The sequence below is a fragment of the Corythoichthys intestinalis genome, chromosome 22, assembly GCF_030265065.1.
Source record: "Corythoichthys intestinalis isolate RoL2023-P3 chromosome 22, ASM3026506v1, whole genome shotgun sequence".
NCBI classification, from domain to species: domain Eukaryota; kingdom Metazoa; phylum Chordata; class Actinopteri; order Syngnathiformes; family Syngnathidae; genus Corythoichthys; species Corythoichthys intestinalis.
The window spans coordinates 23,005,623-23,031,391 of NC_080416.1; the positions used below are offsets into that span (position 1 = coordinate 23,005,623).

General features: G+C 40.0%; 1 long non-coding RNA gene across 1 annotated transcript in view; it reads right to left on the bottom strand.

The window, feature by feature from the left end:
• LOC130910373 (uncharacterized) overlaps positions 1-23,196 on the bottom strand; it is a 36,593-nt gene extending 13,397 nt beyond the window's left edge. Inside the window, exons 1-2 of the long non-coding RNA XR_009061859.1 lie at positions 22,492-23,196; positions 17,538-17,570 (exon numbers count right to left, since the gene is read on the bottom strand). This is a non-coding gene — a long non-coding RNA (uncharacterized LOC130910373). The remainder of the gene's footprint in view (positions 1-17,537; positions 17,571-22,491) is intronic.
• Positions 23,197-25,769: the final 2,573 nt, after the last annotated feature.

The window sequence follows — 25,769 nt, forward strand, 5'->3', positions numbered from 1 at the left end:
GCCGTGTTAACCCGTGACAAACCAATGTCTTGCACACAAATGTTTGTCAATTAAGAGAGGTTTACCTACATTGTCAGGACAAGTACTCTAACTGGAATAGGCTAATTGTGACCCTAGTGAGGGATAGATGTTCTACCATTGTTCAATAAACAAATGGAAATATGCACAAAGCGACGACCACTTGCAAGAGCATTACCGTAACTGTCAAGTTACACATGTTGCTAGTCCTTTTAGAACAGGGGTGTCAAAGTCATCTGTCTCTGGGCCACATCGTAGTTATTGATTCCTTCAGAGGGCCATTATGTATGCCAACTAGGGCTGTCATGATGAATTAACTGATCAACACCTAATTGATTAGCATATGGATCGAAAACTATTTTGATAGTCCTTTTTTTTTTGTAGTAGAAACCAAAAAGGGGATAATACATTTAATATTTTCATTTTTAATTTCTTCTTAATGTATTTTTAAGTTAAAATGGGGAAACAGTAAATTTTGTCAGTAAATATTTATTGTTTGATAAAAAAAACTGAAAGGGGGAAAAACTAGAAATTTTCTTTATTTTTAGTGTTTTTATTGCAAAACATGAAAAAAAATAAATATCAGTTTTTCTGAATCAAATTTTTTTTTTTTTTTTAAACAATGGAAAACCCGTAAATATTCTTTCATTTCTGTAATCCTTGATCCTTCATTGAGGACTATATATAGGGCTGCAGCTATAGAATATTTTAGTAGTCGATTAATCGATAAGAAGCATGAAAAATTAAAATACTTGAGCTGAGCCTTAAACGGTATAAAACATTTTTTTAAAAATGAGGATCAATGTACAACAAAAGAACAATTAGCTAACTTACATAGAAAAAGTCTGCTAGCTTAAATGCTATAAAATGCTAAAGTTTTTTTTTACAATGCTCTTAACAAATGGTTCAGACACACATTTCCACAAACAAACAAACAAAAAAAAAAAACGGTCAAACATACCTATAAACTAAATTATGAACGCATTAAAAATAATTAGCTCGAACAAAAACTTAGCTTGCGTTGGTCTTAACAGGGAGCAGTTGGATTCAGCCATGTGAAAAGAGGCAGACTACAGGGCAGTGTATCCACACTGATCAATAAAACTAAATCCAAACTTTCAAAATAAACCATTACAACGCCACTTTAATTAAACGAAGACTCGAAGCAACAAAATTTTATTCGAATCTTATTTTTCTAATCGAATACTCGAGGTAATCGATTAATCGTTGCAGCACTAATATATATGACAAGTATTTGATACACTGCTAGTGGGAAAAACCATTGGCAGTGTATCAAATACTTGTTCTCCCCACTGTGTGTATATATATATATATATATATATATATATATATATATATATATATATATATATTATACACACATATATGTGTGTATATTTTATTTTAAATTTGAAATTTTACTTTAGCGAGGAATATGATTTACTTTTGAAGTCCACACAAAATAATATGGCAGGTCACATCTGGCCCCCAGGCCTTGAGTTGGACACTACTCAGTGTTGTCAGTAACATGTTACTAAATAGCAAGTCACTAAGTACCACGTTACTGTAATGTGATTACTTTCTTTATGTAACGAGCAATCTAACGCGTTCATTTTTCCAAACCAGTAATCTGATTAAAGTCAGTTTCCTTATTGTCTGTGGTTTACTATTTTGTTATTGCCTCATAACGTATGTAGAATGAAGAATATTGTAGTCATGTACCAAGAGGATTTTGAATATAAAATGTTTGTTTCCATGCTAACCGCTCATAGCTACTTGCTGTTTTGGTCTCGAGTCACACGCGATAAGTGTTTTGGGACTGAGATGTGTGCCAGCACGGGTGCACATTCGAGCTGAGTGCAGTCACCTGTTGAGATGTGCGAAGGAATGTTTATCTGTGTGCGTCCATGAATGAACGTGAGTATTTTCCCTTCATTCTGGAGGGTTCAGCGATAGGTTGGAGCCGCTACGTTGCCGGCAGTTTCGTAGCTTTGCCGTTGCAACGGCGGGTAGTCGTCGCTCCCGCACGTTTTCGCGAAGTTCGCAAGAATTGTTTCCATCGTATTCGTGTTGAACATTTATGCCGTGAGGTGACGTGTATGTTAAGCATTTTTGGGATGTGTTGTAAGTCTGATTGAGTGTAAAGGGCTTAGTTGCCACCACATTTTGTGGCCTAATTGACCGCTGGTGTGTACGGCATGCTTCCGGGTTGTTCGCGCCCGCCCCAACATTTGTGATTATTGTACTGTGCAATTAATTTGTCTGTTGTTGATTATTGCAGTCGATTTGCATTGTTTTACATTGGCACTGATATGCTGTCAAACTTAAACCCTAACCCAAAATTCAGAAGTTTGACATTAGGCTTAATTTTCGAGTTAGTGGGGGTTTATTTCGTCGGTGGAGTTGATTTCAACAAATTCCATGCAGTTTGTCAATTATTTGTTAGTTTCAGGGTTTCAGAGTGGCTAAGCTGGCGTGAGTCAATGGTGGTTGAAATCAACTCTATCTATATTCTCTTGTCATTCTTATGTTGAGGCAGAAAAGGGAGGAAAAAGTGGTAAAAAGTAACCGATAAATTACTTTTAAAGTAACTTACTTTGATAAGAAGGTAACCAGTAAAGTAACTACATTACTTTTTTGAGGCATAATCAATAATCAGTAATTAAATTACTTTTTCAGGTAATCTGTGACAACACTGCTAGGTCTTTAGAGCATTTAAAAAAATCAAACTTTACACACAAAATTATGTTTTGAGACTGTCAGTCAAAATAGATTGGACTTCTATCGCCGTCAATGGCACTAAAACATGATCATTCAATGCCAACCATGCCAGTTCAAATGGATGTGACTTCTATCGCCCTCAATAGCAGTGAACTAGTGAGAAATGAACATGAAAAGCTTGCCGCCTAATCTATATCTTCTCTTCAGAAACTGTGCTGATTTAGAATCTAGGGCTGCAGCTATCAAATATTTTAGTAATCGAGTAATCTACTGAAAATTCTATCGATTAATCAGATAAAACATAATTTTTTAGATAAAGAGCAATTATAAATATACATGAGAAAACAAGACATTACATCTGATATTGAACCACTTTCAGTCACTCAATGTCTTTATTTTCAATGTACATTGTTGAAAACAGCCAACAATTGCATCTCATATGTGACTAGAGTTAAAAAAAAGACTTATTCACTGCTTTCACTCAAAACACTTTTAGATCTTATAAACACACATATATATATATATATATATATATATTTCTTACCTAAAAATGCTATTACGCTTGATAACACACATCACTTAAAAGTTAGGTGTTTTTCCCACGTGTTTCAATTGAATTCCCATTTGTGTCAAGCTATTTTTAAGTTCTAGTTAAGTTTTATATTAATCTAAACTGTAAGTCCTGATAGGATTTTGAGTTTTTGTAGTGTTCAAAATAAATGTATTGTAACATATCAGGTTATAATATGGCGGGGATATTTGCATGTGTTCCTGAATGCACCGCGTGAAGTGCGGAGGTGAGGGAGGTGCGGGAGAGCGAGAAACGTGCCTTCCTTTTGTTGTTGTCCTTCTGGCAGGTGCGCGTGCGGCGGCTGCGCAGACAGCAGTCGTGTGTTGGTTTTTTCACAAGTTCCCCAAAAATAAATAATTGCAACCTAACGAAGCGGGTGACTGTCAACGTTACAGTATGATACCTGCTGTATTGGAGCACATTAGGAACCAGTGGTACTTGGTGTTTTATCTAGCAATGACTACTGAGCTAAAATTGACAGTTAGCATTATTAAGTTTTTATTTTACACCCTCATCACTCTACAGCGCTATGTTTTCACAGATTAAATGTTAAATGGTAATAAAGTCTGTATGAAAGATACGCATCGAGAGTAGTCATAATTAATAGAAACCTAAACAACGTTACGCGAGCGAGTGACAGTAACGTTAATCATATTTATTAGCGCTGGGAAGTCTACTGCTTTAAGATGGTGGCTGTTTACTAACGCCACTGACTGTCATTTCGCATCTAGTTCTACATACACGTGATATCTATGAGATGATTTAGACGCTACCTGCTACCACCGTAGCATGCTCTGCGTATCATCATGCGGGCTAGTTTTTAGCAACGTCGGCGTAGTTTGTAGCGGGTGTTGGCTGCAGTAGGGTATTTTTTTTTATTGCGTCTTCCTCATCAGCCTGTTGTCCCGTATTAAAAAGTAGTCAGGGCAAAACGTAATGCTTAGAGCAAAATTAAACGATTCCTCGAGGTGAATAAAATTACTCGGATCAGTTTTTAAACTCGAGTTACTCGAGTATTCGTTTCAGCTCTATTAGAATCCAAAGCGATATAACCCCACGATCTGCGGGAATGTGTTGGTATTGGTAATGGTGTTATACTTATATAGCGCTTTTCCACCTTTCAAGGCGCTCAAAGCGCTTTACACTATCTGTTAGTCATTACAGTGACTTAGTGTGACCTACAAATCTGAATTTCACAAACAAGCTGTACAAGAGCCTCATCTCAGATTCCCTGTTGAAAAACACAACACAAACTAAGTACACGGATCAACAACCTTCCAACTGTCTGATCAGCTTTAATGTTATTTCAAAAATTAACATTGGCTGCCATTGACGGCGATAAATATCTCTTACAGACAGTGGCGGACTTGGCAATTTTGGGGCCTAAAGCCTGAGTTATACTCCCGCGTTGCGGTGACGGCGTAGCGACTACGGCGTCATTCAACATTCGATAGTTCTGCGGTGAGGGAACGCGTTGCTCTGTAATTCATCGCCAAGCCACTAGAGGGATGTGGCGTTATGTTTGTACGGTTTTGGGGCATGCTTGTTTACTTCCGCTAGTCGGAGAAATAATAAACAATGCAAGATGGAACTCTTGAAAGTAAATATTCTGCTCATCAACACTGAATAAATATTGAACATACAAATGTTGACGGGCAGGCGACGCAGAAGACGGTTTCGAGGCGGTCTGGCCGACTTTTGATGCCGCACAGAGAGTTTTAGACTCGGGTGGAGAGAGCTAGCTGTGGCGGCTAGCTTCAAACTGGCGTCGAGCACTGCGTTCAAGGTCTGCAAAGCCCTCCAGCCTGATTTGTTTGCCGTGTCCTACAACCAGCCAGTGGGAAGCCAAAGCAGATTTCTGGCGTCTAGGGAACTTCCCAAACTGCGTTGGGAGGCTTGATTTTAAGGTTATCATAAAAAGCACTGAGGCACTCTCAATCAGTGATGATGTATTGTATGTGTGAACTGTCTGTTATTGAAAATTAAAGATCAAAACAACTCTTTTGACACCAATTCTGTGCTTTATTCTTCATATACTTGAAACATATGTACACAGTAAATGATGAAGTGCACCAACCAAAAATACGACATAAAGTGATAAAAAGTTGGCAGTTTTTGGCCGACTGGGTCAACGCTTCGTGTGGCCACTAGATTCCGAACACCCACGTCTCGGTGGTTGTTCCATTTTTTTTTTTTCTGATCGCCGACCTTGCCATTTGGCAATCACAATAATAATGTCTTGACGAGACTTGCTCTTCGATGATACTCCCGTCGGCTTGGTGCATTTTTGCGTGTAGAAAATAATGTTTGATTCTATTCTACAATGGCGGTGTTTTCGCGGTAAACCGGAAACAACAGTCTGAGCGGACCAATCACAGTCCGTTTTCGTCACGTCATACACGTCTAGGTGACGCGAAGGTTAGAAAATTCGAGAGGCGCGCGTAAGCCTACGGCGTAGGGTCGTAACTCGATTCTTCCTTGACGGCGTAGGTCTGACGCGGAAGTATAACTCGGCCTTGAGGCGAACATATCCAGGGCCCTTCTTCATGGGTCAGGGTAAGCCTGTCGCAATATGCAATAATTCCATTTATCGCGCGATAAATTAAATGAAGGCGGTAGTTTTTCCGCTGCGATTTATCGCCTCACGTGCACGTGCGCGCGCGCGTGCGGCAGACGTGTTTTTAAAAGTTCGGATTCCTCGTTACCAACTGCGCAAAATGCGTCTTTGTTCCAGGTCCGGCAAAAACTAGCGCCGGAGCCAATCGTTCCCATTATAGCCTATTGTTCAACGTATACCGGCTGCGTCAGTGCTCCGGAGTGACTGTGGACCATCTATGGCGGGTCGGTGTTGTTGACGTGTGGGCGCTCCCGTCAGGAGTGACATTTCACGCGGGGCGGCTATTTTTCGGCACAACGCCGGTGTTCTGACAAATTTTGCAACCCATCTAAAATTGCTACCTTGCGGTTTTGCGCATGCGCGCAATGTTAAGAATGGCCGCGAATGCGGCGATTCCAAAGTAAACACTACAAACTTTCTTTAAAGAAATGAATATTTACTTAAGTTTGATCATGTAAAGACATGTACAAAAGTTCTCAGACACATCCTACCATGTTAGCTGCACACAGTAACTGCACTCCGCGCTCTCACTGTTAACGACTTCGCCGTGTCGTTAAGTATTAATTTATGCCATTTTCGTGTTGCACATGTATGTTTATGATGTATCTAGTTTAGTTTGCACCTTTGGATAACATTGAGAGTCCAACTGAATGTAAAGGAGGGCTTTTTCAGCACCTCAAAAGCTTTGGGAGCAAAATTTTATAAGGGAGCAAATTTTGACAGAACACCGGATATTTACAACGAAGTCCGCCAAAATATTGTTACCGACTTGGCTGCTACGAACAACCTAGCAAAAAACCTTAGCAAAAAAAAAAAAAAAAAAAAAAAAAAAAAAAAAAAAACGAAACAAAAAATTGTTATTTTTTTTTACACAGCATTAAATGTATTGATTCGGATCGAAAATCGTGTCCCCAGTATCAAAAATCGTACCGAACCATGACTTAACTATCGTTGCATCCCTATGGAACACCATTGTAGAAGCTCTGACGGGAAAAGTTTTCATTTGCCTAAATGCTTGAGTTATTAAGTGCATTTTTTTTTTTTTTTAAACACATTTTATTTATTCTGTGTTTCTGTGCGGTATCAATATTGTTGTTTTTTACTTAAGAGGCATGGACTATTGTTTTTAGTTGTGATTTCTTAAAAAGTATTTTTGAATTTAAGAGTAAATATTTATCGCGTTTAAATGTGTGTACTTGATCTATTAATATATACTGTATTCTCACTGTGTTATTGTAAATTGGTTAAAAAAATATTGGGGGGGGGCGCAATAATATTGCATATCGCAATAATTTATGAGAATAATTATCGCGCACTAAAATTTGTTATCGCGACAGGCCTAGGTCAGGGGTTGAAAAGGTGAGAAGGGTGTGGAGGAAATATGTTCCGGTACACTAGGGCTGTCCTAAACGACAAATTTTCTCCTGATTAGTCAGCTGACTAGTTTTACGATTAGTCGGCTAATCTAATAATTTTCTTTTTTTTTTTTTACTAATTTAGCAATGGAATTTTTGATGACGCTTATTAATTCACAAAACCATTTTGGAACACTTAAATTCTTTATTTAAGTACAAATAATCATGTAAATAACAATAATTAATCACAAATAATGAGGTTAAATGTTGATAGCATTTACTAGTGCAAAAGAATGGAAAGTAAACGGATTCAGAATACTGATTTTGCCTTTCCAACATTATTCAAAACAATTCTTAAAAAAAAAAAAAATTCTAGCATTATTATTATAGTATAGTACTATATATAATAGTAGTATAATAATTATAATAATCATTCATTCCCAATCATATTTGTCATAAAGAGTGTCATCTGAAAGCTATTCTTAGTGTAGAATCTGTATGCTGTACTATTTACTCAACATATTATAATATTAATTCTGAAGTATGTGGGATTAACTCCAGAAATCGTTATTTATATGACGAAAATGACGTGCTTTTATTTTGAAATGTTCACCGGAGGTACGTTCGCTAAACCGCTAACCGAAAGCTTTGCACTCCGTGTATTGTATGACTGATTGGAACTGTACTGTACTTGTTTCACCACAGGGTGCGCTGTCGTGTATTTTATATTCGGTGTGAAGAAGAAGAAAGTTAAAAGAGGCATTAGCGGCCTGTTCTCAACTTCTCCCTCACTGCACTTTGGCTCTCATGGAGAGCACGTTCGCTCATGTGTTCAAAATAAACGATAGCCGACGTGCAAAGTAGCAAGTGAGCTGTAAAAATAGCGAGTTTAGTGGCGTGAAAAACATAGGAGAGCTAAATGAAGCTAACGCACAGCTAAGCAGAGCTAAGCGACGCTAAACAGAGCTCAGCAAAGCTAAACAGTGCTAAATGAAGCTAAGCGACTGATACTCAGTTCATCGTCCATTGTAGTGCGTGTGTGTGTGTGTGTGTGTGTGGGGGGGTAATATAAATGCAGCATTCTTTTTAGGGCCCGAGCACTAAGCGTGCGAAGGCCCTATTGTTTTGCAAAGGATTATTTTTTTTTTTATTTTTATTTTTTTTTTTCAGGGCAAATGAAAACGGCCAATTTGGAGGCCTGAACATGCACGAAAAGTCACCAAAATTTGCACATACGTCCGGAAAATTGTAAATTTCGATAATTTTGCAACGTTGCAAAAAAATATAACAAAATGGCTCAGTGGCGCCCCCTTGAAATTTTAAAATTGGCCTATAACATTAGGGTCTTTCAGCGTAGAGCAATGAAATTTGGGGGGTCTATACCTTGTCCAAAACCGCTCCAAAAAAGCATTTACACCCATATTCCAAACCCAACAGGAAATCGGTTATTTTGGGTCAAATATGAAATTTTTGTCGATTTACAGGGTGCACATTTGAGACCTTTTCGCCGAGGGAGTTGGTTGGATCATCTTGAAAATTGGTGAGACTATTCAGGAGACATATGAAATCTTAAGTTTTGAAAATGGTGCGTTTTCATTCACGGGTCTGACCTGGGCGGGGTGCCAAAGTCGGCCATTTTTTCGGCAAAATGACAAATTCAGTAAATGACTAATAGTTCCTTGACACAACGTTCAATCTTTTTCATATTTGGCATGTATGTGTGGTATCCCACCCTTAACACGAGTGCATTGAAATATTACCCATTAGGTCTAGCGCCCCCTAGTGAGAACAGGAAATGCCTTTTTTTACGAGACAGGTTCCTCCTCCAAGGGAAAAAAATCTGTTGACCTCAAACCTGCATCAGGGGAGCCTTAAGACCTGTGTTCAGGTGCCTGATGAAAAATATTGAGGTTTCGTTGAGGCGGAGGGGTCCAAACAGGAAAGTGAAAATGAACGTCAACAATTTGTCACGCAAAAAGCTTTGAACAGTCATAACTCGGCAGATATGCAACATATCTGCGCCAAACTTCCCGTGTTTGTTGAGAGTCATACCCTGAAGGTTCTTGTAGGGGTCATTTGCATCAACTCTACAGTGCCAACTAGTGGCGACAGAAAGAAGTTTTAAAAAAGGCCTTTCCTATTGGGTTTTTTCAACATAGAGCAAGGAAATTTGGGGAGTAGATACCTTATGCAAAACTGCTCCAAAAAGTCTCTTGCACCCATATTCCAAATCCAACAGGAAATCGGGTATTTTGGATCGAATGTGAAATTTTCATGGTTTCACAGTAAGAGTTTACATTTGGAGGCTTGAATATGCACAAAAACTCGTAAAAATTTGCACATACATGCGGCTTTGGATAACGTTCGATAATCTTGCAATGTTACGAAAAAATGTAACAAAATGCCTCAGTGGCGCCCCCTTGAATTTTTCAAAAAGGTGTTTCCTATTAGGTTTTTTTAACATAGAGTGATGAAATTTGGGGAGTCGATACCTTGTGCAAAACTGCTCCAAAAAGTCTCTTGCACCCGTATTCCAAATCCAACAGGAAATCGGGTATTTTGGATCGAATGTGAAATTTTTATCGGTTCACAGTAGGAGTTTACATTTGGAGGCTTGAACATGCACGAAAACTCACAAAAATTTGGACATACATGTGGCTTTGCATAACGTTCAATAATCTTGCAACGTTACAAAAACATGTAACAAAATGGCTCAGTGGCGCCCCCTTGAAATTTTCAAAAAGGCCTCTCCATTTAGGTTTTTTCAACGTAGAGGGATGAAATTCGGAGAGTCGATACCTTGTACAAAACTGCTCCAAAAAGTCTCTTGCATGCGTATTCCAAACCCAACAGGAAATCGGGTATTTTGGATTGAATGTGAAATTTTTATCGATTTACAGTGTGCACATTTTACACCTTGGCACCTAGGGAATTAGTTTGATCATTCTCAAAATTGGCGAGACTGTTCAGGAGGCATATGAAATCTTAAGTTATCAAAATGGTGTGTTTTCATTCACGGGCCTGACCTGGGCGGGGTGCCAAAGTCGGCCATTTTTTCGGCAAAATGACAAATTCAGTAAATGACTAATAGTTCCTTCACACAACGTTCCATCTTTTTCATATCTGGCATGTATGTGCGACATCCCACCCTTAACACGAGTGCATTGAAATATTACCCATTAGGCCTAGCGCCCCCTAGTGAGAACAGGAAATGCCTTTTTTTACGAGACAGGTTCCTCCTCCAAGGAAAAAAAATCTGTTGACCTCAAACCTGCATAAGGGAAGGCTTAAGACCTGTCTTCAGGTGCCTGATGAAAAATATTGAAGTTTCGTTGAAGCGGAGGGGTCCAAACAGGAAAGTGAAAATGACTGTCAACAATTTTTCTCTCCAAAAACTTTGAACAGTCATAACTCGGCAGATATACAACATATCTGCGCCAAACTTCCCGTGCTTGTTGAGAGTCATACCCTGAAGGGCCTTGTAGAGATCATTTGCATCAACCCTACAGCGCCAACTAGTGGCAATAGAAAGTCACTCGTTTTTCCAATACATGTCCAGTTCTTTTCAGGTTGGTCATTGTAATTTGAAGACCTATTGTAATATTTATTTACAGCCCATGTCCACGTGTCTCTGTCTGTTGCCGTGACGACCCTTTATTCGCCATTTAAAGGAAATTTTTTTTTTCAAAGACTCAGGCAGCTTATATAGCCACAATATTTGGCACACTTCGTCGAATTGGCCCAGTTAGAAGATTAATTTTGGTTTTGAATAAGGGCTTGGCTGCACAGCTCAGTAGTGGCTCCTTTTTTGTAGTACTCTCTCCAATAGGGGTTTTTATCTCTTGGGTGTGGGAATGTAAATAGGCGACTTTCGAGCATGTTATGTTCTAATGAGATGATTAGAGAGGAGCATCTGCCAACACCCTGACCTGCACACAGTCCGAGTTGCGTGACGTCCGAGTTGCGCTAGATTGCGAGGGCCCGTTCAGTCCTGCTTGCAGGCCTAGTTTGTTTTGTTATTTGTTTGATTGGTATGCTGACATAATTATACATGATGAATAGTTGGGGGTGCTGCTGGCTCCGGCGGCCCAAGCTCTTGCTCGTTGGTGCAAGGGCAGCTGGTTGGGGGCCCCCTACTGGTTGGGGGCCTAAGGCGATCGCCTACTTCGCCTGAATAGTAGATCCGCCTAAACGTAGCAGGACCAAAGTAGAACACTAAAGATAATGTTAGCATCATGTGGGGTATGAAAAAAGAATTTCCATGCTGATTTTAGAGAGGATGCCATGCATTACTGTTCAAATAAAAAAAAAAAAAAAAAAAAAAATGGCCCGAGCCACCGACTGCAGCAAAAGTCTGAGCAAATATGTTCGCGACGGAAAGAGGGAAATGTAAGTCAATGCACACAATTCAAGCATTTGTGAATCAACAGCTCGTGTGTGCCTGGAGACAATATGTGTTTGTGTGCGGGGGATTCTGCAAAAACACATTGTGAAAATATCATCACACAAGAAGGGCTCTATTGTGCAGCCCCAGCTTATGCGGCTGCTCCGGCGAAGGGGCATGCGGGGTGACATCAGCACAAATATGATGAATGCAATGCCAGGCATGGCCGAAAGCTGCTCGCAATGCGACAGGCGCCTCTTTATAGATGCCTCTCACTCAACTTTTTCGCCTCCCGCCCGTTAAAAGGGACGTGACCGACCGCTGACCCTCTTTTGGCAGAGACGGGCGCCGCCGTCGCAGCTTTTCCGGCCTCAAATGGGTGTTGCTCGGGGGGGAAAAAATGGCCGCCTGACACAGTCGGAACACGTGCGCGCTCACATTGCTGCCAGCCTAATCGCGACACAATGACTCAGGAAGGAGTAATTCAATTATTCCGATGCCGCATTGACGTTTCGATCGTGCAGCTGAGTTCCATTAAGAGCTAACGCAGGTCGGTTAAGAGCACCATGCGGCACTAAACTTGGAGCATTTTACAGAGAGCAAACATTGACTGACAGAAGCAGAGCTCTTGTTTAAGCAAACAGGATGAAACAAAATGGTATTGGTTGGATGGCATAGGCAAAACAGAAAAACAAGCTTCTGCTGTGAATTAGAATGAGTTTATCACTAGTAGACGTCCAATCCATTTGAACTGGGAGGGTGGCATTCGTTCATTCGCTGCCATCCCTCCCACTTCAAACGGATTGAACGTCTATTGCCGTCAGTGGCAGCCAATGCCAGGCAATGAGTAATTTTAAGGTCATTTACCTGTTAATTTTCAGTTACTTCCTGTTGATTTTGACGTATTTTATGGGTCACTTGCTGTTAACCGTAATTTCCCGAATATAACGCGCACCCCAACTTTACCTGTAAAATCTAGGGAAAATTATTGTACCCGTGTAGAAAGCGCACCCTAATTTTAGCACCAATAAATATGAGTATCGTGTCTCGAACCTTTATAAAATAAGCGGTTGCTGCATTTTTTTAATTCTTTCTTCAATTAAAAAAATATACCGTATATATATGGTGGAAAACAGAGACAAGGCTGAAAAAACACTTTCTGCTCTTGCACTCCTCTTTAAAAGAAACTACTGTATTTTAAGCTAAAACAACTGTTGTGTTTGATAGAACAATATATCTATATGCTGCCATAGCAGATTCATGGCGCATTAAGACCCCGAACTATTTTTAATTTGCCCGTTTTACCATGGAAACCCCCGTTTACAGACGTCGCGCAAACGCTTTTGTTTCAACCCAGCCATGAAAACACGGTAAGTAAGTATATTTATTCTTAAAAATGTCTGTCATTTTTAGCTTAGAATCAGTAATTGATGGCTAATATTTTGTTTTAAAAAAAAAAACTTTAAAAAATGATTCACTCGCATATTTTAAACTTTTAAACAAATTACGTATCAATGAAAAAAAATGGCATCTGTAAAAAAGTCACGGATATCTACCTCATTACTATCGCTAAACTTTAGTTTTTTTGTTACTGTCGCATTTTCCCCGATATTTTAGATGATAATCGATCAAAACAAAGAAAAATTGAAAAACAAAGTTTAAAAGAGTAAATATATGAAAAAGAAAATCTCAACTACTCCTTGATGTCTGCGATTTCTATGTCGCGACCCTTGTTATATAACCATGTTTCACCCATAAAATCCCCAAAAAATCCAGCTGTGGCCATTCACAGCTGTGTCTTGACACTCAGTGATACATTCGACATGGAGTTTTTGGATCGAAACAAGGTAAGTACGCGATAATAGCTCGTTAAAGTCATGGCATCTGTAATTCTGCTCTCGCGTGTTCTCACCTCCAGATAGGGTTTTGCTGTTTAAAAAACAAGTTTTTTTTTTTTTTTAAATACCCTCCTGTTTAACATTTTTCTTCCCCCAGAAAATTGAGATTTTAAGCTTTCCAATGATGTATCACACATGCATATCGGACAATTTTGAAACCTGGCCAGATTGGGGGTCTCAGAGCGGAATTTCAAGTCACCTGAGTGTTTTCCGCCATATTATAATTTTCTGTGGTAAAATTGCTCACAGTATACGATAATAATTTTCATAAAGTAAGTAAGTTAACAGAATTCACCAGCGGAACTAATGTTGGCAAGTTGTGTAGTTCCCGGGAGAAGAGTTTAGTCAAGGGAACAGCAGGAAGTAAACAAACGTCTCGCGAGTTGCGTGCAAGACGTACGTTGTTGCTTTGTGAGTTTCGATATCAATGATAAAACAACGCGGCTTGGCTCCGTGGTTCGACACTCCTCCTCAGACTCCTGTCCTAGCTCGCCACACGGTCAACATTTATACGAAACGGATCGCCATATACGTTCTCTTCAAGACCTCGCCGTGTGCCGGCATGTTGCGATACAAGGTAAGAAAAATGTACTGGTAAATAATAGACAAATAGTACAAAATTTTTTAAATTTTATTAGATGTGAAAAATATCATGAAAACAATTATATAAAACATGAAAGTTGATTATTATATCACTGTCATTCGGATTAGGTGATATTGTGCTGGTCCATGCTAACACTGGAACATGAATCATGATGAACTTTTTCTGTCTCCGTCCCAGTACCTGTGTATAACGCGCACCCATGATTTTACAAGTAAATTGTGGGGAAAAAAGTGGGCGTTATATTCGGGAAATTACGGTATTTTGCGCTACAGAAAAGGAAGTGACCTGGGAATCAGCCAAATGAATAGGAGGCGACTCAAACTCAACAGGAAATGACCTGTAAATGCCCTAAAATGAAAAGCAAGAGACCTGTAAATGCCCCGAAAATCAGACTGAATGACTGTGAATGCTCTGGTTTTGAATGAACAAACATTCCCGGTCTAAATGGATTGGGCGTCGAGCACCGTCAATGGAAGCCTTTTTTTTTTTTTTTTTTTTTTAAATTGACACCTTTTTAAAACGATATCTTGATTATTGACAGGAGCATAACCTTTTGGGATACAAAGTATCATGATATATCACCATTTCGATATTTTGTCACACCCCTACTTCCCCTATCCAATCACACCACTGGAAATCAGGCCCGATCACATCGTTTCAAGAGGAGCGGAATCGGGTGATGAAGATCAGGATTTATAATGTGTTCATTTTATTTTTATTTTGAATTTCTAGATATACAAGGATATGCCAAAAAACTAATAATGATGTATCGCATCATACAAGACTGAAACTATCAGCAGTATAGAAATATTTCTTGTCATTTTTTTCCTCTGAACACATTGCCAAAGCATCAGATTGGGAGTCATGTCACGCATATCCTCAAAATCAGGAGACTCAGGGGCCGTTTACATGGTGACACTCCAAGAATACGAAAAATTTCAAATTTGCATTTATATGGGCCCGTCTCCATTCGAACAATGTCGCAATTCCGCATGAAAACGAAGTAGTATTCATGCCAGGCCCTAGGGGGCAGTGCAGATTTACAAGGCGACAGCGAATGATGCACTTTGACCTCACCAAAGTTCCTCAGCCCGGAAAAAAATATCACCGCCCACTCAAAGGGATGGCATTTTTCTTTTGTTCAAAAAGGCACAAAAATGGAAACATTCAACATATTTAATTTAAAAATATTATTAAAACAGTAAATTAAAGCCGACTTTCCGCCATATTTGCTGTTTTTAATGTTTAGTAGCACCGCTGCGCACGCCCAATGTGACGTATACGAGTGCTGACGTTATCGGCACGGTGTCACGCCGCGGGAACCTTTGATATGCATGCGGAGTAAGCCCCCCTCAATCCCCGCAATTGAATTCTTCCACTTTGGAGGCAGGATTCAGAATTTTTCGTCTTCGCCTTCCGTCTTCGCTGACACCATATGCATGCGAGGCCACTCCGCAACACAGTCATTGCGTCTTCGTGTCGCAGAGTCGCCATGTAAACTGCCCCTCAGACTCTGTTGCAACAACATGCGACAGGAACATCCCTAAAATATTGTTTTTTTTTGTTTTTTTTAAATAACTCATCGGATGTACTTGATTTCAAGTATACTGTCAATTAGGGTTGTGACAAAATATGAAGATGAATCTTCCATTGAATTACACCACAGTCACCGCAAATATTGCAGGAGACCTACAGGAGGCCGCATGGATTCGAGATTCACTCAGAAAACAGTGAAGTTTGGTCGTGGCAAAATCATGGTCTGGGGTTACATCAGGGGTGAAAACGGGCGGGAACGGGAACAGTTCCGATATAAGATTCAAGGCTGGAACGCAGTTCCGGTATAAGAATCAGGGCCAGAACGCAGATTCAGGGCCGGAACGTTTTCCGGTATACAGTGCATTGATTCCAAAAATATGACGGCAACTGTCAAAACACTATGCAAAAAAAATAAAAATACTAAATACAAAGCTGCTACACAAGCATTTCATCTCCAAGAAGAAAACAATCTACAACAATCAGATTTACATACACAAGTGTTAACAATAAGCATAATAAATTGCTTGTGTAGCGTAATCCGTTTCCACCGATATTTATTATTTATTTTATTCCACGGACGGCATGGAGGTTTCCCCAGCTTCTGCAGTTATCTGAGTTTGACGATGACGAGTCACGTTAATGTGCGAATGCACGCAGCTAAGCGAAACGCCTGGACTCATTTATCCGTTCAATTGGCTGACATACTGACATGTGGTCACCAGAGATGGTTAGCTCTGATTGGTTCAAATGTGCATGTTTTCTGAAACAGCAAAAAATATATATAAGGGATGTGCAACAGAAAATGGATCAAATCTTTAAGAGCAAGGAAAGAGTTAAGGTGGCTTATTTATCATATTTAGTTTTATTTGCTCTGATGGAGAGCTTCAGAACATCTTAGCTGTTAATGTGCACTTTGGACTTATATTTGTTCATTTATGTTAGGCTACTTATTCATTTCCTTTTAATTTAAAGTCAATGGTTGCGCGATCTTCAAAATATATTCCATTTCACTCTGCATAATATAAGTCATTTGTACTTATTTTTCTGAATGTATGTTACTTATATCTTTATTATTAAAAAACAACAAAAAGTAAATGTTTACATTATCTTCAATTTTAATATAGATCCTATGTTCTTAAGTAGTTAAAATTGAGATTTGGCATTTAGTATGTGAGGAAATGAGGGAAAATAAAAATTAGGAGATGGAGGTTGGGTTTATAGCTGTTTTTGTTAACTTTTATTTTGCAAATCATTGAAAAAATACAATTTTGAAAGAAAATCAGTTTTTGTAAGTGTTATAGAAATAACTGACCAAAAAGAGTTTTCTTTGCATTTCAGCAGTTTTAACCCCCCCCCAAAATTAATAAAATTTCTGGCTCCGTGGCGACCTTCACGTCGGGGAGTTCCGGCAAGAAATTCTAACCACTTTCACCCCTGGGTTACATTCAGTATGGGGGTGTGCGAAAGATCGCTATAGCTTTCATATAAGCCATTTTTTAAACCAATTGAATAATGAAAAGTCAGGTTATTAGCAGTTGTTTCTACAAAACGGATAAGCGACAAGACTTTTGTCAGGGACTGTAGACTAAGACGAAAATTACAACGCCTGCCAAAAACAACACTGGTTAAAATTTAAAAGGGGTCCATTTGACTCATCGACGTAGCAAATAGGTTAAGTGCGCCTTATTGTCTGAAAAACACGGTACTAAAAGCAAAATAGCTTAATTGCAGTTGAAATTTTGGAACTAGTCCTTGAAAAGTTTGCCAACTTTGAATCAAACAATTGGCACTTTCAACTACACGTAACATAAAAAGTAGAGCATGAATTCTTACCTGATACAAATCCCTTCTTGAAAGTGGTTGAATCTGTAAAATAAACACAAAAATGCAAAATTTTACTAGCATGTTGAATTATAACACTATGTAAGCCAATACCTATAGAAGGTAAACATCCCTCGACACTTCGGCGTTATAACACTGGCAAAAAAAAAAAGGTGGTTGTTTGCTCTCGCTTGACACAACAACACAATTATAGCACAAAAAAACAGAAGGTGATGAGGAAAAAAATGACACGTCTGTTGCTGTTTTTCTTCCCTTCATCTGGTTTGAATGGAAATGAATCTTTCATCCATTTTTCTGTGTAGAGCAAGTATACAAAAGAAGCGAAGAGGTGGATGCCATCTGTCTAGTCTGCGCAAATTTCGTAGCAACTGGGCTAAACCTCAAAAATGCACACCCCAGGAAATTACCATAAAATGGCCGCTTTGAATCAAAATGATCTTTGCTCCTTCTGCTGTGAATTGGAACGAGTTTATCACTAGTAGACGTTCAATCTGATTGAAGTGGGAGCGAAAGTGGCAGCACCCTCCCACTATGGCCATCAACGGCAGCCAATTCCAGGTAATAAGTTTATTTTGGGGCATTTCACGTCATTTCTTGTCGATTTTTGGTCACTTCTTCCTTTTGTGGCATTTTCGGGTCACTTTCTGTGGATTTTGGGTTACTGAAAAGGAAGTGATTCAAGAATGACCACAAATAAATCGGAAGTGACTCAAAATTAACAGGAAATAACCTATAAATGCGCACAAAAGACTGACTGTGAGAGCTCTGATTTCAGCGCGCCATTCACGCCGCTAGACGTCCGATCCGGTCAAAATGAATTGAATGTTTAGCCATAGGCGGAGTTTGATTTTTGGGGCGGGGGGGCACAACATGTTGATGACCCCGAAAGGCAGTGTCAACAATAAAATTAACTTACAAAAATATTTATAATAATAAGTTGACAATGAGCGTTTTTTGTTTCCCATCATTCTTGAGGGGACTTCTAAATCAGGCTGCTTAGGCAATAATTTTCGCCGCCAAGATCGTCATCCATTGAAAATGGTACGCCCGCCGCCCAGTCAAAAATTGTATCCCCTGGGCGGAGCCATATGGCGGTAGATTTGTGTCTTTATAATTCAATCAAAAAAAATGTTGCTTCAAAAAAAATAACAAAACTCAACCATGAGAGACAGAATGTGAAAAAAAAATCACATTGTTTGATTTTTTAAAGAATTTATTTGCAAATCATGGTGGAAAATGAGTATGTGGTCAATGCCAAAAGTTCATCTCAACACTTTGTTATGTACCCTTTGTTGGCAATAACGGAGGCCAAACGTTTTCTGTAACTCTTCACAAGCTTTTCACACACTGTTGCTGGTATTTTGGCCCATTCCTCCATGCAGATCTCCTCTAGAGCAGGGCTGTCGTTGGGCAACACGGACTTTCAACTCCCTCCACAGATTTTCTATGGGGTTGAGATCTGGAGACTGGCTAGGCCACTCCAGGACCTTGAAATGCTTCTTACGAAGCCACTCCTTTGTTGCCATGGCTGTGTGTTTGTGATCATTGTCAAGCTGAAAGACCTAGCCACATCTCATCTTCAATACCCTTGCTGATGGAAGGAGATTTTCACTCAAAATCTCTCGATACATTGGCCCATTCATTCTTTCCTTTACACAGATGAGTCGTCCTGGTCCCTTTGCAGAAAAACAGCCCCAAAGCATGATGTTTTCACCCCCATGCTTCACAGTGGGTATGGTGTTCTTCGGATGCAATTCAGTATTCTTTCTTCTCCAAACACGAGAACCTGTGTTTCTACCAAAAAGTTCTATTTTGGTTTCATCTGACCATAACACATTCTCCCAGTCCTCTTCTGGATCATCCAAATGCTCTCTAGCGAACTGCAGACGGGCCTGGACGTGTACTTTCTTCAGCAGGGGGACACGTCTGGCAGTGCAGGATTTGAGTCCCTGGCGGCACATTGTGTTACTGATAGTAGCCTTTGTTACTGTGGTCCCAGCTCTCTGTAGGTCATTCACTAGGTCCCCCCGTGTAGTTCTGGGATTTTTGCTCACCATTCTTGTTATCATTTTGATGCCACGGGGTGAGATCTTGCATGGAGCCCCAGATCACGGGAGATTATCAGTGGTCTTGTATGTCTTCCATTTTCTAATAATTTCTCCCACAGTTGATTTCTTTACACCAAGCGTTTTACCTATTGCAGATTCAGTCTTCCCAGCCTGGTGCAGGTCTACAATTGTGTCTCTGGTGTCTCTAATTTGGAAATAAATTCTTTAAAAATTAAACAATGTAATTTTCTGATTGTTTTTTTCCACATTCTGTCTCTCATGGTTTAGGTTTACCCATGTTGCCAATTACAGGCCTCTCTAATCTTTTCAAGTAGGAGAACTTGCACAATTGGTGGTTGACTAAATACTTATTTGCCCCACTGTATTGTCACACTCCTAATCAGGAGTGGGAACCTCTTGGTACCTCACGATACGATACGATTTGCAATACAAAGCTCATGATAATGATGAGCTGATGATACAGCGATACAACGATTTTCGATACATTGGTCAGGAAATCATTCTAGGATGTTCTACAAAAAAATTATAAACAGAAAAACAAGTTTCTTCTGTGAATGGGTTTATCAATAGTAGACGTCCAATCCATTTGAACTGAGAGGGTGGCCAGTGGTCCCTCCCACTTCAAACGGATTGAACGTCTATGGCCGTCAGTGGCAGCCAATGCCAGGCAATGAGTAATTTTGGGCCATTAAGGTTATTTACCTGTTGATTTTCAGTTACTTCCCATTGATTTTGGGGTATTGTATGGGTCACTTGCTGTTTATTTTGCGTTACAGAACAGGAACTGACCTGGGAATTACCCAGATGAATAGGCAGTGACTCAAAGTCAACAGCAAATGACCTGTAAATGCCCTGAAAATCGGACAGAATGACTGAATGCTCTGGTTTCGAATGAACGAACGTTCCCAGTCTAAATGGATTCGGCGTCGTGCACCGTCAATGCAACCTTAGAGTTAACTGAGACACTATTATGGTGGAAAATTTTGGTAACAAGTTGTTGGTTCCTTTTTATTTATTTATTTTTTTTGGACATTGACATCTTTTTAAAACGGTGCTAGACGCCTCATATTGACTGGATTGGACGTCTAGAGCTGTCAATGGCACTGAATCCATGTCTTGTGGGCATTAAGAGGTCACTTCCTGTTCATTTTATGGCATTTACAGGTTACTTCCTGTTCATTAGTAGTCACTTTGAGGACATTCTTGAATCAGTTCCTTTTAAGTAAATGCCCCAAAATCAAGAAGAAGTTGACCGATGAATAGGAACTCATCCAGAAATGCCCCAAAATCATCCAGGAAAGTGACCCTCTTTGCTCCTTGCTTGGCATTGGCCACCTTGTATTGCAAATCGTATCTATTATGAGCTACCCAGAGGTTCCCGCCCCACCCCTTTCATACCAAAATGACCTTAAAATGAATGCTTTGAATCAAGATGGTTGACAGAAAGTTAAATTCTTGGCTATTTATCGAGTTTTAGCATTTCTGAACTACCTAGAGAACATTTTTTTTCTAAGCAAAAAGGTTTTATTTACCTTCTATACGACAAACGCTAAGTGTTCTGCTTGTCACTACTCTCTCTAGAAAGACTGATCACCAATGATGTGTTATTTGCGGACACCACAATCCAATCCAATCAGGTGGAATTGGGAAATTTCCCATAATCATCTCTTACAGTAAACTGTTTGTGAATTACTGGTCTCGTTTCAAATTTGTTAGTGATCGGACATTAACCGAGGGGTTGTCCGCCTTTGAGGGACACCTGGAAACGTCCAAAATGACCTTAAAATGGCTGCTTTGAAACAAAATGGCCGACCTGCTGCATCTTTTGGGATTTTGAGGGCAGATTCCTCGCAGTTCTTGCGGATGCCAGGTGAGTTTGGGCAACAAACCCTGATAACGTTCATCAGAATACTATAGGAACGATCAGGAAAATGCATTTGTGCTGCCTGGACTCGCCATGTCTGTGTGGAGGTGTTCAGTCCGCCGCACACGTGTGAAGTCTCCTTGCGCGTAGGGGGGGCGGAGGGGCCTCTTCCCCTTTAAGGGCCGAGTATTCACCAGTGTGTTGACCCTGCCACTGAGTTCATTCCATAAGCAGACCCATATAGGTTTCTCCTCCAGAGCCCCCCACCAGATCACGAGCCACCAGCGTTATGTAAGGTTACATAACAGCAAGGTTTGTCTGAGTAATATTTCATAACCTGAGGGGGTTGGAGTTGGAGGGGGTGGGTTAAGGGGCATGACACTGGGCACCGAAGCCCCTCAGGGATGGACTCACAGGTGTACAGTCACATACAGGATTTTGGTTTGACGTAGTACTACGGGTGTGGAAGTCGGGGATTTTCTCTGAAGCGGAGTTCAGGGAAAGGTTGAGGTCAACCAGGAACAAAAGCCGTCCCCCCTCATTTGGCTTATCACAAACGTGGGATGGCGGCGGTGGCGTAGCTATCGAATGGAGGTCAATTAATCCGGCGAACGCTAACAATTGGAGCGGGCCGGCTACGACTGCAAGCTAACGGTTTATGATGGATGCTAAGAGAGAAAGCACGAGGGGGAAAAGGGGAGTGATAGTAAAGGGACAAAAGCATTTCAACGGACATCTTGACATCAGACCTTCGTACGGACCATTTTTTCCAAAACTGCTTAACAACCGGTGGACTAACACTCGTCTTACCTTGAAGATTGACAGCAAGCGAGGGAAGGAGAAGCAAAACGCCGCATCACGCGGAGGGAAAAAAAAAGTCGAGAAAACGATCACGCATGTACGCCGCCGATACGATTAAGTGGGCGCCCTCGTCCGGCTGGCTAAAAGGGATGTGACGGGCACGAGTGAGTAGGGAGTGAGGGAGAATTAGGAAAGCAGGCAGAATACTCACAGATGAACGAGATGGTCACCACAGAAGAAGAAGCGAGTGCGTTCCTTGAGTTTTTTTCCCCCCCCTTTTTCCCGCGATTTTTTCAGATTTCTACCCAGTCGTCAACCCTCGTTCCTCTCCTCCCTCTCATTTTTCCTCGGACAGTGCCGGTACTTTCTCCTCTTTCTCCCGCATGACCACGCTCTCCATTTTACCCTCTCCCCAGCCTCACAAGGCAGGAATCTCTCTCACGGCGGCGGGGCGATAATCGAATGGAACGCGGCGCATCCAAGCTCGCCCTACCTCGCCGGGAGAAAGGGGAGAAAAAAAAAAAAGCCTGTCGCGCGGGGGAAAAGTGGTATAGTAAGAAAGCGTGAGTGGAAGGAAGGAGTGAGGAGAAGAAATGTGTCGGGAGGTGGGAGGGGAGAGAGAGTGAAAACGAGAGCGAGAGAGGAATATCCAGCAGAGAGGGAGGAGGCAAAGGAGGAGGCGGAAAGAGGGAATATATGATTCTTTTCCTCTTTTTCATTTCTTCCTTCGCAGCGCAACGGGGAAAGGAAGAAAGACGGAAGAGGGTCCTTTTCCTGCTCGGCCGCCGTCTTTTCAGGCCATTTTCTTCACGTGCACTTGAACTCTAATCCTGTCTGCTTCACCCCCCCCTCCCTTCTTGCTCTCGTTTTTCCTCCTGCTGTCGCTCTCTCACTGCGCATCTGCCTCGCTCGCCCTCTCTGGAAATAGTGCGAGAGAGGCAAAAGGAGAGAGGGCGAGGGGGACAAAAAAGGGGAGCGAGACGTTGACTGCGGGGGGGGGGAGGGGAAGAAGCTTAGACGGGCAGTAGAGTGCACAGGGCCACTCTGTATGCGTGTGCGCATGTACATACATCTGACTGTAGACACTTCCACATGCTACGCGACAATGCTAGCACGCTTAGCGACAAAGACGGAACACAAGATTAGATGCCTTTAAGGAAAATTCTAATCAGCAACAGAACAGAAGCATGTTTCACAAAATGCAGCCAGAAAACACGAAATGTGTATTCAAAAATTTGACTTATCTCATTAATTGTATGGTGCATCTCTGCCATCTACTGGCAATCGTGCATCACTAGGATTGCATCAGATTTGGATTTTAATCGATGGATATACTCGTCAGTACTAAAGTAGAGGTGTGAAAATATATCAAAATAGGTGATATATCGCGATATTTTGTACCCCAAAAGGTTATCGATATGTTCCCACTAATCGATGTTAGCGATTATTTTACTAGTCGATTAATCGATGAACTATTTAGTTCAAATAATCGAGTAATTGGATAAGGAACACAGAAAATTAAAATACCTGACTTGAGCCTCAAACGGTATGAAAAAAATAAATAAATGGGGATCTAAGTACAACAATTGACTAATTTGCATTGCAAAAGTCCGCTAGCTTAAATGCTATAAAATGCTTTTTTCTTTTTTTTTTTTTTTACAATGCTCTCAACACATACTGTATTCCAACAAAAAAACGGCTAAATATACCAATAAAATAACTTACAAATGTATTAAAGAAAAACATTAGCTCAAACAAAAATTTAGCTTATGTTGCTCTTAACAGGGAGCAGCTGGATTCAACCATGTGAAATGAGTTATGTCATACTCACTGTCGCCACAAGAGGGCAGTGTATCCACCCAAAATTAATACAACTAAATGCAAACACTTTCAAAACAAACCATTACAACGCCACGTTAAATAAACGAATACTCGAAGCAGCAAAATTCAAATACTCTTTCTCATCGAATTACTCGAGTTAATCGATTAATCATTGCAGCACTAATCGATATGTTTTAATAAAGTGTCACTACTTCTTTTCCTTTCAGCTTTACTCAACAGGTTGCTACCAAAATCTTAGCTCACTACCTGCCATTGACAACGTTAGACGTCCAATTCATTTTGACTGCCGTCAATGGCGCTGAAACCAGAGCATTCACAGCCAGTCTTTTGTGGGCATTTACAGGTCACTTCTTGTTCATTTTAGGGCATTTACAGGTTACCTCCTGTTGATTGAGTCACTTCCTATTCATTTGGGGACATTCTTCAGTCACCTGTCTTCCAGTTTTTATTCGGCACCGATTGAACATGGAAAACCTGAGATATGACCCATTTCATAATAGTGACGATGAAGGAACTATCACTATTCAAACTAGGAACTATTTTCTCCACTAGAGGGCACTCATGCTGTTTGAACGAATAATGCTTCATTTCTGTCTTTTTTTTTCTTCTCTTGACAGGGTTCAATGATTTTTTTTTTTTTTTTGTATTTTTTTTAGGGCTGTCAAAACTATCGCGTTAACGGGCGGTAATTAATTTTTCAAATTAATCACGTTAAAATATTTGACACATTTAACGCACATGCCCCGCTCAAACAGATTAAAATGACAGCACAGTGTCATGTCCACTTGTTACTAGTGTTTTTTGGTGTTTTGTCGCCCTCTGCTGGCGCTTGGGTGCGACTGATTTTATGGGTTTCAGCACCATGAGCATTGTGTAATTATTGACATCAACAATGGTAAGCTCCTAGTTTATTTTTTGATTGAAAATTTTGCAAATCTTATTAAAACGAAAACATTAAAAGGGTTTTAATATAAAATTTTGATAACTTGTACTAACATTTATCTTTTAAGAACTACTACAAGTCTTTCTATCCATGGATCGCTTTAACAGAATGTGAATAATGTTAATGCCATCTTGTTGATTTATTGTTAGAATAAACAAATATAGTACTTATGTACAGTATGTTGAATGCATATATCCGTCTAGTCTCATCTTTTCATTCCAACAATAATTTACAGAAAAATATGGCATATTTTATAGATGGTTTGAATTGCGATTAATTACGATTAATTAATTTTTAAGCAGTGATTAACTCGATTAAAAATTTTAATCGTTTGACAGCCCTAATTTCTTTATCTTAATGTGGTTATGTAATGGGTTATTGTACAGTATCATTATAACAACAGTTCATATAGATAAGTTTGTGCAGAGAGGAAAAAAATATTGTTAAAATTTTTTAAAAAAATAATCAGTTACTCACAATATTACTCATTACTTGACTATTCTTTTCACTGGATACTTTTTTTTTTTTTTTACCTGTACTCGAGTACATTTTTTGGATGACTACTTTTACTTCAGTATTATTTTGAAATAACACTACTCTTACTTGAGCACAATCTTTGGCTACTCTACCCACCTTTGGTGAAATGCCCCAAAATGAACTCATTGCCTGGCATTGGCTGCCACTGACGGCCATAGACGTCGAAT